At 45.9% G+C, this 10,762-nt stretch overlaps 1 long non-coding RNA gene across 6 annotated transcripts; it reads left to right on the forward strand.

Annotated features, from left to right (window-relative positions):
- Window positions 1-647: 647 nt before the first annotated feature.
- Window positions 648-10,697, forward strand: LOC113490255. Of its 6 annotated transcripts, none has more exons than XR_003400184.1 (5): window positions 648-780; window positions 2,578-2,638; window positions 3,796-5,403; window positions 5,975-6,928; window positions 7,176-10,697. It is a non-coding gene; the product is annotated as an uncharacterized LOC113490255 (long non-coding RNA). The 6 variants fall into 6 exon arrangements; XR_003400185.1 differs by having other exon boundaries at window positions 6,562-6,653; XR_003400182.1 differs by having other exon boundaries at window positions 3,796-3,897; window positions 5,233-5,403; window positions 5,975-10,697.
- The last annotated feature ends 65 nt before the right edge of the window (window positions 10,698-10,762 follow it).

A 10,762-nucleotide genomic window follows, 5' to 3' on the forward strand; every position in this document is an offset into this window, starting at 1 on the left:
GGTGCCGCGGGCGGGCAGCAGCCGGCGGTCGGCGGGATGCCCTGGCGCCGGGTCCTCCCAAAGCGCTCGCCGCGGCTCTGACGAGAAGCCGGTGCCGGAGCCAGCCCCGGGGCAGGGCCGTGCTGCCGCGCTTCCCCTCAGAAATAAACCCTTTTTCTCCTAATTAAACTCGTGGGGGTCTTCGGGAGGAAGACTCGTAGTCTTTCTCACCTTGTTTTTCCCTGGAGCATGAGCAGATTCTCTTGGCCAATTTCTTGACTAACAAAAGTGTTTTTCAGCCGGTTAACTCATTCTATCTTATGTAAGAGAACCAATAGAACTTCTACTATCCGTATATGGCTATCTTTACTCATTACCAAGACTCCAACTAGTTAGAGCACCTCTGTTTCCCAAGAACAAAACCATGCTATTTTGCTGAACACTGCAGTTCTTGGTAGATTTTCACAGTGAACTGCTTTGTTTTGATTAACACAGTAGTCCTTGGTAAAATTCCACAGAACAGTCTGGGCAAGCAGGAGTCTTAGCAATATTAAAAAAAAAGTAATACTATAACTTGCTATAAGTAAGTAAATAAGTTGCTAAGCAGTTTTCTATAAGTAAGTAAATAAGTCTCAAAACAAGTAATCATTTCTCTGTATCACAGGTATCAGGTGGCAGTTTACAGCCATGAAGTGCTTCATTGAGCAATTCAGACTTTACACCTTGCAACAGGATTTGTACCGTCCAGCCCTGCATTCAGAGCAGGGGTGCCAGGGACTGTGGTGGAGCAAGGGCGTTTCAGTGAGCGGCTGTAAATGAATTCCCGGAGGGGTTCGGGTGGGAAGGGGTCTCTGGAGGTCAACAGGTCCAGCTCCCCTGCTCAAGCAGAGCCTGTTACACAGGACCATGTCTGGGTGAATTTTGGGTAACTCCAAGGATGGAGGCTCCACAACCTCTCTGTGCAGCCTGTGCCAGTGTTTGACCCACCCTCACAGTAAAAAAATAAATTGTGTTTTCTTGTGTTCAGGTGGGGTTTTATGTTGGAGAACAGCTTGCAGAGAGCAAGGCCATGGGTCTCTGTAGGAGCTAATTGCAGCCACCTGAGGTAAACAAAGGAAAAAACCCAGGGTACAGTTATGCTAACAAAGGACTGTTGTGTTAACAAAGAGAGAAACTGAGGGACATTATGGCCTTGTGTATAATAAAGGAACGGCCCTGGGAGAAAACAGGTTCAAAGGAAGAAAGGGGTTTATGCATACCTGAAATACCACAAGGGGCTGGGATATTATAATGTAGCCTTTTACATGTATCCAATAGATTTGTGAGTAATATGCATGATTATTGTAGAGTGCTTATCTAAGGTGTGATTTCTTTCAATAAAGTTGAAGCTTCACATTGAATCGGCTGCTTGCTTCCTCCACGCGCTGCAGTTTTATGTGTTTATTTTGTGCCCATTGCCTCTTGCTCTGTTGGTGGGTGCTACTGAGGAGTGCCTGGCTCCCTCTGTTACCTTCCATCCTATCGGGTGTTGGTACACATTGTTAAGGTGCCCCTGAGCCTTCAACAGACTGAACAGCCACAGCTTGCTCAGCCTCATGGTCCAGACCCTCCATCATCTTTACGGCCCATCCGTGGGCTCTCTCCAGTGTGTCCATTCCTCTCTTATACTGGGGATCCCAGCACTGGACACAGCACTGAGGTGTGGTGTGGCTTCACCAGCACCGAGCAATTTCCCAGGAAGGCCAGGGAAGATGCATTCTGCTAGCACTGAAAAAAGGGCCTGTCTGGGGTAAAAAAAAAAAAATAAAAAATTCCTCTTTCTCAAGAAACATAGTTAAGTATATATACTGATGGAAATGAGTAATAGGTTTAAATATACCAGATGTGAAATAAATGTGATGCTGTAAGTCACCCTTAAGGAGAAGCTACCCCCTTTCACTTGAATCATCCTAATTGAACATTTACTTGCTTAAGAAGCATAGTAGTGAAAGAGGCCACGCTTTCTGAAGCTGATATTCTGTTAGTAATGCATAGTATCTAACTCCAGAAAACCAACACAATGCCGCCTTGGTCCTGCTGAGCTGGGAGGGCTGTTCAGCTGCTGCGGGCTGTAGCGTAGCCAGAACCGCAGTACAGCTGTAACATACTTAAGGCACTGGACAAATTGCCTGAAATACAATTTAAATTATGTGACAAGCAAAAGGAATAAAAGCAACCACACCTCTCTGCTTATAAATAGATTTTTAATAGGATGCAGCAATGATGGTCAGAAATAACATTTTGATCATCTAATTTTACAGTGAAAATCCATTGTGTTGTCAGGTTCTCATTTCTTGCCCTTTCCTGTATTTGGGTATCTGAGTTTAGAACAGCATAGTTGTAACTGAAAATAAGGCCATTTCCTACAGGTTCTTTCCTGTGGGATCAGTTAAAATGAAAACAAACACATTTAAAACTGGGTGATCATATTTCTTTTTTCCACTATGATAAAAACCTGTATCTCTGTTTCTCAAGAGTTGTATTTATCATTCATCTATAAAGAAGTCATCTTGCTTAAGGTACAAGAAAACAAGGATTTTCTTTATATATATGTTACAGGTTCCTTTGAGGCACAGAGTTAAATGCACCTAATGACAATTTCTGTCTTTGCTAGATTCAGGTGAGTAAGATGGTTTTGTCCCTGAAAAGAAACCCTATGAAAACAAAAACCAATTATTGTTCATAGTGATGAATGTGTGTAAAATACAGATAATCTGGACACCGTTTGAGAAAAATAACACCAATCTGTGTTGTAATTTATGAGAATGTATGTTTTTGAAAGGTCCAGAAGGAAAGATATAGTCACTTTCAGTTTTTTTAAAAGATGCAAATTTCTAGAGGCCACAAAACCACAGAGTTAGCATATTTATTTTATCAAGTAGTGACCTAGAGACAGTGTGCTGCAACATGGTATTCCTGAAGAAGAGGAATAGATTTCCTTGAGATTTACTAATTTGATATCCACCCAATTCCTGTGATAAAATAGTGGAGGCAAATCTGTATCGTTCTAAACAATACGGAAACACCTAAAGTTCAGTTCCTTGTTACATGCTGGATGCTATCACAGACAATAAAAAATAATAATTTTGTTCACTTTTTGGTCATATAAATTTTACAGGGAAGGTTTTTACCTCTTTTCCCACCAAAAGCCAAAGATATAAGGGAAAGAGAGTGGGGCGAGATAACCACCATACATTTTGGAATTCAGAAATGTTTAGAAAACGCTGAGTTTGTTAGTCAGGAGTGAAGTGAGGGAATGGGTGGGTAGTACAGAAGTAGTGCTTAATTATGTGCACAATGGAAAGATTTTGAAGGAAAAGGGGTTTTTCCACAATTTTCTAGTTGTATTGAGAAATGCACTAATATTCTCTTCCCTGAGAACACAGAACACTGCAGCAGCACCAGACATGCTGGATACATTTCTCTTAGCCTTGTATTTGGCAACACGACCACAAGCTGCAATCACCCTTTCAATCTGAGCAGTTCCCTCATAAATCTGAAACAAAAAATTGCAATGATGTGAGCTGGTCATTTAAAAAAATATTTTGACAGATCTTTTCACACTTGTCAACCTTCATAGCACTAATTCAGTGTGGATTAGGATGTGCTAAAAGTGTTCCATTTTCTTTGAGTAGCCTTTCAAGGCCATCACAAATGTTCCCTTTCATCCATTTATTCCCACTGCTCCTTCTTAACTAGTACTTTCTTCAATACCGTATTTATCTTTTTTTTTTTTTTTTTTTTTTTTTTACCATGTATTCTTGCGTTTTCCTCTAGAAACATTCTGCATCTTCCCTCTGTTCCATCTGGCTTGCTGGCAGCATGGTGGGAGATACACACTAAAGCCCATGTGTAGGTTGAATTCCATCTCCTCCACAGGTATAGTGCAACGGGATTCAGGGGTAGCACAGTTTTGGGGTTTCAGTGTTTCACCTCCTCCCGGTTCTGCCAAAACTTGCTTTGGCAAATTGCTGATACGCATGCAAATTCCCTTTCTCTGTAGTCACAATTTAGGGATAATCTTCCCAAGAACCTTACAAAACTTCTAAAAAATGAAGACCTGTGGTCCCATTAGTTTTTTGGTTCAGAGGAAATGGTTCATTCTCAGAGTGAATTCTCTGCCTGCTGCTGCTTACCCTGTATTTAAATTATTTGCTGATGAAGACAACTATGAAACTCAAGTGTAAAGACATCAGACCCCACAACCTTCTTCAGTAACCATGAGAAGGGCTTTGGTTTATAAGCCAATGGGAGTAGTTTCAAGCCTCACTGACAATTACAGAAGGGAAGTTTTCCAAATTTGAGAAACTAACTTGGAGTTTCTGTCATAGTAGCCAGGGTTTAGCACAAAGCATGGGCATGTAAGAATGTTCCCAGTAAACACAGCAGCAGAACTGTGTCATGCTGAGAAATATCAAATACGTGGAAGAAAACAACAGACAGAAAACAAAGTTTCTGAACATGAAACAAATGGCCAAAAGCATACACCATCTGGAATTGGGCAATATAGGGAAACATAATCAAGAGACATGGATGAAATGACTGTAAAGGCAAAAGCCTTTCCTGCATTTGTTTAGTACTAGATCAGATTAATTTGAACAATTTGAATAATAATAAAAAAAAGCCTTGCATTTGTGATGGATCGGTGTAATGGAAAATCTAAATAACTAGGATCCTGTAGAACCAGTCTCAGCCTTCAAATAAACTTCTAACCCTCCCACCCACTTTCTCTGGAAAAGCACAGAACCTGCCAGGAAAAAAAGCCTGGTCTTAAAGTTCAACTACTCATTCCTTTCCTCACTTGCAGGAGTGCAGTTAGGAGTAAGAACCTTCAGATTCTGAACCAACAGTTTTCTGTCCTTAGAGAAAAATTCTTGGCTAGTGAGAATAGTTTTAATTTTCAAGTTGGCTGTAAGAGAAATTTCAGCTGCTTAGAATCTGAAGTACACCAGCTGTTAGAACTGACATTACAGATCACAGTCCACATGACTTTCCTGATGTAATCTATTTTGATATGTTTTATCTAGTCATTATTAATATTGGAAAGAGGTGAAAAGGTAAAGATTACTGGTTTTGCCCTTAGGGGCTGCATGCTGGAGGGCAGGGAAGGAGGATGTAGTTGGAGCTGAGACAGCACAGTCTAATATAAACCTTCCCTGGTGCAACTTGAGGCCATTTCCTCTGGTCCTTCCTCTCCTTTGCTTTAAATCACAGAACCAGATGTTGGTGTTTGAAAGTGTCCTGCAGGAGAGGTACTGGACCTGCTGGGACTTTGGATGACCAATTTGCTGTGAAACCAGGAGCCAGGGAGACCCATCCCACTGCAAACAGAGCTGCCAAATGATGCCAGAAGCTGCAAATACCAACCAAGCTGTTGTGGACCAGGTAAAGCACATGAGGGCTTTTTTTCTTGGCCTGGAGAAGTTGGAGGGAAGGACCACTTGTGGCATTTAGCGTGGTCCTTGGAGCTGTCCATGGGAGGATCTTGCTGGGCTGTGGGTGCTTAGGTATTGCCGTGGTTTTAAATGTGTGAGAGGCCCAGTAGTAGAGGGCTGCCATGTGCTTAGGCTCTGAAGGAGGCTCTGTGCCCTCCTTGGGTGGAGGAGAGGAGGGCCTGGTGCTCCCCAGCCTGTGGTGCCCTGTGGCACTGGGTGGGATGGAGAATGCCCTGGCAGGACCCTGCCAGCTGAGGCGAAGAGGTGGGTGTGGAGGAGGAGAGACTGACTCCTGCTCTGCCTTGTGACTGAAAGGCCACTAAGCCTTGCTCCCTCCTGGCACTGCAGCATGTTTCTGCGCTCAATATGGTGGGGACTTAGGTGTTTTTTAGCTGCCATAGGAAACACAAGGCCAGGAGAGTTGAGATTAAGGTAGAGTGAGCCCCAAGAACAACTATCGAAGCATCCTGTAACTGTGTAGGTGATCAGTGCCTTTGACAACTGTTTACTTTCTTGTTCAGGCTGAGATGCCTAAAGGCAATACCCTGCTGAGTCAGACGTGAACCTCCATCCGGAATTTACCCAGTCTTCCTGTGGCATTGTCTCCTGGCAATCACAGCCTCACAGTTACTGCCTTGCTACCTTCCCTGTCAGAGATTCCCCTTAAACTGTGATTAACTTCTTGAGGCTTGTAAATTTTCTTCTGCATTTACACAAGGACAGCTGGCTGGATTAAATGGTTTCATAAAAAGAGGTATTACATTTCTTGGGACTTTGCTTTGTTTCAAAAGGCAGTAGGGAAAAAACCAATTTACTCGTTTTGGATTTCATGGCTGCATCACTAATGTCAGGGTGTCCAAAATATAGCATTTAGAAAAGAAGCCACTCAGGCTTTGGAAGTGAGATGTAAACTAATTGGAACGTGAGGAAAAAAATTGATACTGAACATGGGAATAAAAAGGGAGAAAGCAAACCCAGGGCTGTATGTTGAGGTGTGTGGTACCAAAAAAAATCAATGTTCTCTCCTGCAATGTAGGATTACATTTCTCAGAGGAAGGCAGGGGAAACATGGCTAAAAGGAGCCAACTTTATTTCCCTTCTTTCTCAGAAGAAAACAAGTATGAACCTGCTTGGATTAGAGAGAATTATGGGCTGCCTATTTGGGAATTCATGATTGGGACTTCATGATGATGCAGCTGGGTAAGTGATCTCGCTGCAGTTATTTGGTAGGAAACCTTTTGATAGCATCTAAAATGGTTTGGGTGTCAGTCAGTCCCTTCATTGAGTGCTGGAGTTCTTCCTTCACGGGTTAAAACAGGGGAAGGGAACGCTCCCATCAGATGGTGTGAGCTGTCTGTGCCACCATGCCCTCTTCTCCCTAGGTCCTCACTGCAGCCCTTGTCTTTGCCTTTGCTGCAGCTCCATGTCCTCTGCAAGACACCAGCTGTGCCCAGTTACTCTGTGGGTTGGATCTGGTGAGTGCAGCATTGATGCCAGGAAAGATATTTCTGCTGTGCCTGTGTCAACCCGCCAGAGGCTCTGATCCTGGTCTCCAGAAGCTGGGCAGTCACCTGTGCTGGGGCTTTGTCTCAGAGCCTGCATCAGGGCTGTCGGGAGATACAGGCTCATAGTGCCCTGTGTCCTGGCACTGCAGCAAGAGAGAGGTTAATAATGCCACATGCCTGCTGTTGCCTTTAGCTGTACACTGGTGTATTTCTGCAGGAGGATGAGAGCTGTGTCAGCAGCATTTCCCAGGGGATGGGGGAAGGATTTTCAGCCCTGTAGAGTGGATCCCTGCATGAACCAACAGCTCCCTCTGCCTCTGAAGAGAGCAGGGCCAGCAGCCTGCTTCGGTCAGACCCTGCTAGGATGGAGGAGGGTGGCTTGTCTGAAGTGCTGAGGTGGCTGGCTTACTTCTGTGCTGGGCTGTGTGCCAGTGTGATCCCCTCTCCACACCCTGGGCTGCTCCACATATATCCTCTTGGAGTAAGAAATGCAGGCAGCCAGTTGAGAGCCAAGTGTGAGTTGGGAATGATGGCTCCAAGCTGAGCTTACTGGTGATAGTTGGATATTGTGCTGGAAAACAGAGGGGAGCTCATGGGGCACAGAGAGTGTTGGCAAGGGAAGAGGGTCTTGTTGGTCCCTGAGGGAGCAGAGATGGGTATGTATGTACAAGCCCAGGAAAGGAGGGGGCAGTGATATAAACTCCGTACCTCCTCTGAGTGGTGTGAATTTCAGCTTCTGGGCTTCCTTTTTAAAAGCGTGGCTCTCCCCTGAGGGAGATGGCTGATGCTTCATTTTGTGGTTGGCTTGCAAGCCTTCTTTAAGCTCCATCCTCGAGAAGAAGCTTGGAAGAGACTTGGTCCTCCCTCCACTTTCCTGTCTCAGCTGCACCCGTGTACTGGGCAGGGAGCTCTGTGCGAGGGGGGCGTCTGTCTGAGGACTTTTCCATCCTGAAGCATGGTGAGGCCCAGGACTGAGTCAGAAAGCAGTCTTTTCTGTCCTGCAGGGCACCCTCAACTGTGTGTGTCAGCTTGCAAAGTCTGTACACCCATACTGATTTTAATTTCCAGTCCATGGCTGTTCCAAGTGGGCAGTTTGCCAGGGATTCCTGGTGTCTGTAGCCATTGAGAGCCATGGTTGTGGCGAAGAAGCTACGGGACAGGCTGGCTGTGGCCTCCCTCTGCTCAGCTGCCAGCAGTCTGGCTGGTAGTGCCCACCCACAGTGGTATCTCCCCACGGGCTGCCTGGGGATGCCATGTGTTCCTATCCCTCACAGTTCTGTTAGCTAGAAAAAGTAATAATCTGCAGTGTTCACCTTCCCTGCCATCAGAAATTAAGCAGCTTTGTCAGAACATGTGTGTTTGCAAAAAGCCAGAGCCCCCCCAAGGGCTTTGTATGCAAAAGCCGAGAGAATCCAGTGCAGCTGTATTTTGCAGGGAGCAGCGGAGCCCTTCTGCTTGATCCACAGGGTCTCTGCAGTTCCCCTTTCATGGGGCTGCGTCAGTTCTTTCCCGCTGCAGGGGAGGGTTTTGACTGGGTGTTTCAGGCCCTGGCCAAGAGGCTTTGCTTCCCTCCGGGCTGGGAGCAGGTTTTGCAGGGGTTACCTAGGCTCTGCCTATTGTGACAGGTGCTGAAGGGAGGCTGAGGAGCCTGTCTGAGGCAGGGACAGAGCTGGGGCCCTCTGGTTGCTGGGCTGCTCCAGCCTGGGTAGCTGAAGTTAGCATCTGCAGACTGTCCTGGGGTGCTCTTACCACGTGGTGACCTCTTCAGTGCAGTGATTTGGAATTTCTGCAGGGATAAACTGTGTTGCTGTGTGTGCTGGTGTAGTTGCCCTCCTGGATATGTCCAGCCTGGAGTCTGGCAACAGCTGGTGGAGATTTGTTTGGAGTTGAATTAAGGGAGTTAACGTGTGGGACTTGGAATGTGGGAAAAGGAGCTGAGAAAAAAGACGTTTTGGAGTCAAGGCATGTGCATAAAAAATTCCAGCGTATGTTTCTCCCTGTCCAGTATGTTTGAGCTGCCCTATCCCAGGCTTCTCCTGTACTGTGAACTCTCCTTTACTTTGGAGTGAACCAGTCCAGGCGAAAAAAACAAACCTGCCTAAACTTTATGCAGCATCTAGAAGATCTTGATGGGTCTTAATCCAGATGAGAAAATAGAGTGAAGTAACTATTTCACCATGTCCACCTGGTGTAATGGTGGCAAGTAAGCTGAGCTTTGCTGACCCGAGGCTGGTGAAGGAAAGCAGAGACTGGGAAGAGCTGCAGGTCCTATCTTCCCCGGCTGGCCTGACCTCAGAGCTCTGTGTTTCTCTGTCAGTTAATGCCCAGCTCATCTCTGGAGCAGCACGGGGAGCAAAAGGGGAAATGAATTGGCCCACAGGTAGTGTGTAACTGCCAGGTTCAAGTTTGGAGGGAGGAGGATGAGCTGAGGTCATGCTCATGCTGAAGGCACCAGAGGGTGATGTGCTGTGTACCAGGGGTGAATTTTATTGCATGTGTTTGTGTTTTGTTGCTCAGCCCTTAGAAGAGATCATATGATGAGAATCAGGCATTCCCTTACAGCCCTTTCCAGTGGCACAGGGTGAGCCTTGCCCGAAGGCTGCTGTTACGCAGGGACACAGTGCACATGCACCACCGGGTGAGGTGCATTAATGACCTTCTCAGGTCAAGTTAAGCAGGCAGGTCTAGTTATTCAGGCAGAAACCTTTTTGTTTGAGAGGAAGTGTGGGTAAGAGTAATAGATGACATGTTCTTTTCAGATAATTTATTTCACATTTTCAGTCCTGTGGCATTTGCGCAAGGCTCAGCATTGGAGGTGTCCTGGACAATTCTTACTGAAATACCAGTGATGCTTACTATGAAGCAGGAATTAATCTCCATATATCCGATTTGAAGGTGCTCTTGTCTGCCATTTTACACAACTTCAGTTTTCCACCATGGTCTTGACAGCCAGACACAAGTCCTCTTTTCCTGGTTGCAGAAGCATCTTTGGCCTTGATATAAACATGAGGGATTTGAGCAAAGCTCAGAAAGGCCTGACCTCGTGTTAGACCAATGCCAGCCCTTGCACAAGGGCACTGGGCATTTGCTTGGAAGGGATGGAGGGTCATGGAGGCTGTCATTGGAGAGAGGATGGGAAAGCCACAGTTGCATGACAATCCAGGTGCTGGGTAACATGGGCAAGTCTCGGGAGGTGGTGGGGGGAGGTAGCAACATCAGCTCTGAAATAAGTGCTCAGGGACCAGCAAACTCATCTCCATACAGGAGAGTTTGTTCCTGTTGCCCATCAGGTTAACCAGTGCCATCAAGTGCTTCCAGGAGGCCCTTTCAAAGTCGCAGTTGTGACCTGAGTGTGAGACCCAGTGGTTGGGATTTTCTTGCTTTGAACACAATAATCCTGGCAATGTCCTTCCCCAGCCCTGGTAGTAAGGGGAAAAGAGAAGCCAAAGGACTTATTTCTGTTTGCCCCTGTAGTTATCCTTCAGCTTTTAAGGTAGAACTGCTCTTTGTGCAGTGCCAGCAGTGGTACTTTAGGTGAGAGGGCGTTAGCTCTTAGCCGTTGGCTTTTGCAAAGAGAAAACCGGTGTGTTTGGTTGGAAAAGCCCTTGCACCAAGGGAAACTGGAGCCTCATAGGTCTGAAGATCAAGCTTTGCCCTTGCAGACTCTTGAGGGCCTTCGGAGGTTGTTGGTGGCCATTTCTTGTGGCCAGGGGCCATCTAGCGAGTCCTGCAGGTATTGCGTTTGGAGACTGACGCTGTGATAAAAAGTGCAGGGTCTGCTTTTTTTTTTTTTTTTTTTTTTTT

The sequence above is a fragment of the Athene cunicularia genome (genome assembly GCF_003259725.1).
Source record: "Athene cunicularia isolate RWA chromosome Z unlocalized genomic scaffold, athCun1 chrZ_part3, whole genome shotgun sequence".
Classification (NCBI taxonomy): domain Eukaryota; kingdom Metazoa; phylum Chordata; class Aves; order Strigiformes; family Strigidae; genus Athene; species Athene cunicularia.